A 6,498-nucleotide genomic window follows, 5' to 3' on the forward strand; every position below is an offset into this window, starting at 1 on the left:
GGAGGCCAGGCTCTCAGCGTCTCTGCAGGCCCCTGTCATTCTGTTCTTCTTTTTCCTGTGTCATTATTTTTATTTTTCCTGTGTTTGTTGTAGAGACCTAGGTGAGCTGGGCCACTATCTCCTTTCTAAGGGACAGGGTGACCCCCATTGGGAGGCTGTTTTAGCAAAGACCTTACATTACCGGCGCCAAATACTCCATTGCCCGGACTCATATGTAAACCCAGCTAGTCTAGGAGATTTTGAGATTCTGCTGGATTCCCGCTCAAGTGCAGGAGGCTTTTCCTTGCCCTGGTCAAACCTTGGACTAGTTTGTTCTTTTGCTGTCTGCCCTTATCTGTGCTACTTTGCCAGTCTCTTCCCAGTTGCTGGCCTGTTGCTAGCACTTTTCACTGTTTTTCAGAATAAAGGTTTTTTTGGGTTTTTTTTTTAACTATATTCTAAAATACATTTGTGGTCCTTTCTATAGGAACTTGAGAAGAAAGGGAGTTGTTCAACATGCATGCTCAAATCGCCGTCTTAGAACGGAAGTCTCGACATCCTTTTCAAAAACAATTACTAATACAATTTATAGTCCTGTTTATGGCATGCGAGTAAAAAGCCCGTGAAACTACTCAGCACTGTAGGAAATGAATGGTTTATTAAACTGTTGACTGGGCTCTAATCCTGGCTTCAGAATGACTAACTAACAAATCCATCATCTAGGGGAAAGCTGGCATGGCAGAGATTAATTCTTAACCTATTCTTATTTGGGGGTATTGTTTGGTTTTTATTTGGGAGAACTTTCAGAATTATTTTTAAAAAAAAGTGTGTGTGTGTGTGTGTTTTAATTAAAACAGAAGTAACCTGTGTTTTATGCATGGCTATAGATACACTCTATACATTTTAACTGATTTTTATTTTTTTAATGGTAAAAGGGACCAGAATCCCAGCAAGGGGCTCTAAAGGTTTTTCATCAGAACCAAAAGGGAGGCAGGTAGATCAGTTAGGGTTTGATTCGTGGTAGTTACCAGAAATCAACTTGTGTTAACTAAGATCGAAAAGGGCATTGATTGTCAGGCTATGATGCAAGGGGGCCCTCCAACAATCTGCAAGTGTAGGTGAAACTAGAGAAGTTATCAGTTACAGTGTATTCAGCTGCCCTCCACAGAAAACTAAATATAATGGGCTTCTTCCTGACCCAGGTAACTGGAAGTCCAGGGGTAGGAAGTGCTCCCAGGTTGGTCAGTGATGTTATCAAGTTTCCGTCAGCTCTCCATGTGCCTTTCACATGAGTGGCCTCTATCCTTACACTGGTTCCAGTGGTCATAAGAGAACTGCCAGCAGTCCGTGAGGTTACATCCTCCTGTCTTAGCCTGGGTTCCCAGAAAAATTGATGTTGTCAATACTTTGAGACTGGAGTGTGATTTGGGGAAGTAAGGAAAGGAAAAGGGGGAATGAGGTAGGGAAGGGGAGAGAGCAAGTACAAAGGGGAACCTTCAGAAAGGATGCACCAGCTACCATATCTCAGGACTAGATGCATGGATGCTGGAACAGAGAAGAATTCATCCACCAGCAAGTTCCTGGTCCCTATCTTCCAATGATCCAGTCATTCCCATGAGACCTAACTTCCTCCTCCCAACCTAATTCTGTCCCTAGTCTTCTCTAGGCGGCTACTGGGAAAGCCACAGCCCCCACAGGACCAGTAGGGCCAGAGCACAGACTCAGCAATCTCTCTTCACCAGGTAGCCCTGCAGACACGGCTTTTCCTTCCCTAGCCATGACCTGGGTCCATTATCTCAGGAACAGCAGACTGTTGCCAGGGCCTTGCTGCTTTGTAAGCAAGACAAGTGTGTGGATCTGGGATGGCACTTAAACTGAGTCCAATACATCACCCCCATCTGGGGTGGGGATCTCCTCCAGAAGTTGCTTCAGAAGAGTAGGGAAGTCTCTTTTCTTCAAATCTCCCAACAGTTATCTTTCCTCTTCTCATTGGCTCCACTTGGTGGCCCCATTTTTCTCTGGACCAACACCTGTGCCCAGGGACTAGGTTTATGATAAACTTAGACCATAGTCATTTAACTATGGATTTAAGCTATGTCCAAGGTATGTTTGAGGTATCTGTGGATATCAAAGTGAGTATCAAAGAGGTAGTTACCAAAAGAAGGAAGAACAAATATTGCAGAGACAGCCATAATTAATTATCCCTTCAAGATAATGCTTGGAAACAGGAGCAAAAGCAGATGGGAAGATTCTGTTTCTTCCTCATAGACATCTAGTTCATTGTTCTCATTCTAAAGAGAATGTAGTGTCCAGGACATAAAATATGACCTCTGATAGCATGAAAGTTTAATGGTTCCAAATCTGGCCATACTCAGAGAAATGAAATCTCTTCTTTGCATCTGACTTGGCTTAACTTGAGTCCATGTCCTCTCCTGGATCAATCCAACTGCAGCCAGGAGGGGCAGGTTCACATAAAGAATGTGCCTAATGTAAGTCCACTCCCACGAAACAGCCATGTGGACAAGGGATCAAAATAACATTTACAACATTCCTCTGTAAAACCATTTCTATACACTTTAAAGATAAATAAATTAAGCTGCATATTTGTCTGCAACATTGCCTAAACATGACATCTCTGACCCTATTCAACCTTTCTTGGTACTACAATGTGGCCAGTACCACTGGCTTCTTGCTGGTCAACATCCTCTTTAGTTACTATTAGATCTGTTCCATTTCACAGATAGTGACAAGGCCTCCACTCCATTCTTAAAGGTACCTAACTTCAAATTCTGGTTGCTGAAGTCTTGCTACTTCTTGGAATATCCAGTAAGTCACTCTCAGCCTGAGTAGCCATTTCTCTGTGTAAACATGGGCATTCCACCTTTAACATACACACCACTGGCTTTATGTACGTTTTCAAGTACCACTTGCCAAGTAAACAGGTGATACACCACCAGTACCCGAGCTGCCGACCAAAATGGCATTCTAATCCCAGTCATTTTCATATAGCAGTAGTAGTTAAGCTAATCTAAAGGGGAAGGAAGTTCATAGTGGCCCATTAAAGGCATGAAGTGGAAACATAAGAACAGATAGAAAGGAAATGGTGGCATCTTTCCATAGATGAATGGATAAACAAAGTTTAGTATATCAATATAATGGAATATTATTCAGCAATAAAAAGTAATGAGCTATCAAGTCACAAAAAGACATGGAGTAAACTTAAATGCATATTGCTAAGTGAAGGAAGCCAGTCTGGAAAGGCTACATACTGTATGTTTCTAGTTCTATGACATTCTGGAAAAAGGCAAAATTATACAGACTGTAAAAAGATTAGCAGTTATCAGCGATTTGGAGGGAAGGAGGAATGATCATTTGAACATAAAGGAAAAGAAAAGAACAAGACCAACCACGTCTAGCCCTCAGCAAAATTTCCCTTGGATGTCTAGGTGTCAGAGTTAGGTTGTGTTCCTAGTTCCAACATCTTGGGAACTGCACCCTTCCCCCACTGCTATGTGACTCTTTGTGGGGAACTGGCTTCTATTAGGCACGTTTCTTTTTTAATTGAATAGTCAGTTTACAACTTTTTTGTCAATTTCTAGTGTACAGCATAATGTTTCAGTCATGCGTATACATAATTCATTTTCATATTCTTTTTGATCATAGGTTACTACAGGATATTGTATCTAGTTCCCTGTGCTTTATAGTAGAAACTTGTTTATCTTTTTCATATATAGTAGTTGGTATCTGCAAATCTCCCAACTTATCTCTTCCCACCCCTTTCCCTCCCAGTAACCATAAGTTTGTCTTCTTTATCTGTGAATATTTCTGTTTTATAAATAAGTTCATTTATGGTTTTTTTTTAGATTCCACATATAAGTGATATCATATGGTATTTTTCTTTCTCTTTCTGCTTACTTCACTTACAAAGATGATCTCCAGGTCCATCCATGTTGCTGAAAATGGCATTATTTTATTCTTTTTTTATGGCTAAGTGGTATTCCATTGTGTATGTATGTATGTATATATATATATATATATATATATATATGTGATATATATATATATCTCACAACTTCTTTATCCCAGTCATCTGTTGATGGACATTTAGGTTGTTTCCATGTGTTGGCTATTTAAATAGTGCTGCTATGAACATTGGGGTGCATGTATCTTTTTGAATTAGAGTTCCCTCAGGACCTATACCCAGGAGTGAGATTGCTCTATCGTTAGTTTTTTAAGGAATCTCCCTACTGTTTTCCATAGTGGCTGCACCAAATTACATTCCCACCAGCAGTGTAGGAGGGTTCACTTTTCTCTATACCCTCTCCAGCATTTATCATTCGTGAACTTTTTAATGATGGCCGTTCTGACTGATGTGAGGTGATACTTCATTGTACTTTTGATTTGCATTTCTCTGGAAATTAGTGATATTGAGCATTTTTTCATGTTGGAGCATTTTTTATGTGACTCCATCCCCATGTAGTCAGATTGGTCCAGGAGAGGACACATCACTCAAGTTGGGTCAGTTAGACTCAAAGATACTATCTCTCTGAATATAAATAAATCTGTAATTTTATTAACAAAAATCGCCTAGCCAAGAATTGTGTTATCAGAGAATAGATTTTGCTATCCTTTAAAGACCATAATTTATTTCTTTGGGAATTTTGCCCAATCTGATCTGATAATAAAGAAAAGATTTTAATTCGGATCTCTGTAACATAAACTCCATGAGGATACAAATTCTATCTGTACAGTCACCCTTCAAAAAACATGTTCGTACATGACAGCAGTGATGGTCATGACGGTCATAGTGACAGAGGAGGAAGTTATTCAAGAAATCTTTTGCCAGACTAATCACCTGTAAAAGAACATTTTCCCCTTTGTCTTTTCATAGAGGTCATGAGAGTGAATCAGGGGCTGTCTCTCCCCCTCAAAGCTGTTGCTCTGTGAGTGAGACCGAGTTGATGATGTGCACTGGAAACCCGAGGCTCACCTGTAGCCGAGGCAATAGTCTCCCCAGCCTCCAATGGCTGCTCGTGGCAACAGGTAGATTCCCAGGGAGGGTAATATACAAACCTGCTCTTATCACAACATCATTGCTTAATATTTCATTCTCCTCTTCTGAGAGCTGAGAGTGCTTCATGATACACGATCTCTGCTCTTGGGCCTCCTGAAAGGTTGGCAGGTGGAAGAGTTTGGGACCTCTCAGCACGTCTGAACAACAGCACGTCCTTCTCCACAGTACTGCCTGTCCATGCCCCCCCACCCAGTGCCACCGAGCTTCTGTGCGTGGATGAGCGAGCATCTTATGAGCTGAACAATAATTAGGAAAACTATTGAGAAAAATGGTAGAAACATCCTGCAAATGACAAGAAGCTGAAATGTAAAAGAAAATTGAATCTTCACTTTTCAAAACAGGGAGACAATCTCTCCTACCATACTCTGACCCTCTTTTATTTTACTTCTTCCCCATCCATGCTCCCCTCCTATCTTTTCTTGGACCCCATTCAGACTTTCTGGACTGAGTGGATACTGCTTCCGACAGCTGTGTGGTTTCCACGGGTGTCATTAAAATAACAATGTGGCTTCTAGGCACCTGATGACGTAGTGAGGGCAAGTTCTATTCGCTGAGTTAGTGCGGCCAACCCGCCTCCTCTTCCAGCACAGAGCCTGCAGAAGCCTTAGGCGGCCAGCAGTCAAGTGATTTTATTCAACAGACTTGCAGAGGCTGTCAGTCAAGTGGCATGGGGTCAAATTACTTATCTGAGGGTCCTAATGAGCGAAGGAGGGTAGCCTTGGGAGGCCCTGCTTTTCCTGCTCTGTGGGATGTTGGAGGGACAGTGGTGACCAGTTTACCTAGTATAACTTCTACCCCTCTGACCCTGGGTCACTCCTTGTGGGGCTGGGTGACCAGGCTCACTCATGCCTCTATGCAGTGGTTTAACTTGGTGCTTCCCCAACGTTAACATGCATACACATCACCGGAGATCTTGTTAAAAATGCAGATTTGGACTCAGTAGGTCTGGGGTGGGCTGAGGACCCTGCCCATCTCACAGATGCTGCTGTTCCACAGACCACACCTCCAGGAGCAAGAGCTTCACTCCTCCTGGCTGGGCACGCCGTCTTATAACAGCCCACCTCCACGTACAGGTGTGAGAATAGAACCACATGTGCCTTTGGACTGTCCAAACTTGTGACCTGAATAAAGGGGAAGGGAAATGGAACCACTACAGACGAGGTCTCTGTCACACCCCAGGCATGAGTCCAAGCTGCCAGCATCTAATTATATTATCTCAGCTGATGAGAATCTGAGCAACTTGAATAAGAAAGTGATTAGGTAAACCTTGGTTTGTGAGTCCCGCCTCCCCCTGATATTATGAGTACACTGTGTTGCCAAGGGGACTTGATGGGCCGGAGACACCAAATCTGAGAGGAGGGGACCTCAAGAGAGACCGAGTGCTTAACGCACACAACAGGAAGCCTCGATTCCAAGAAGGACCTGCCCAAAATAGAGGTGTGCTG

The sequence above is a fragment of the Vicugna pacos genome, chromosome 3 (assembly GCF_048564905.1).
Source record: "Vicugna pacos chromosome 3, VicPac4, whole genome shotgun sequence".
Classification (NCBI taxonomy): domain Eukaryota; kingdom Metazoa; phylum Chordata; class Mammalia; order Artiodactyla; family Camelidae; genus Vicugna; species Vicugna pacos.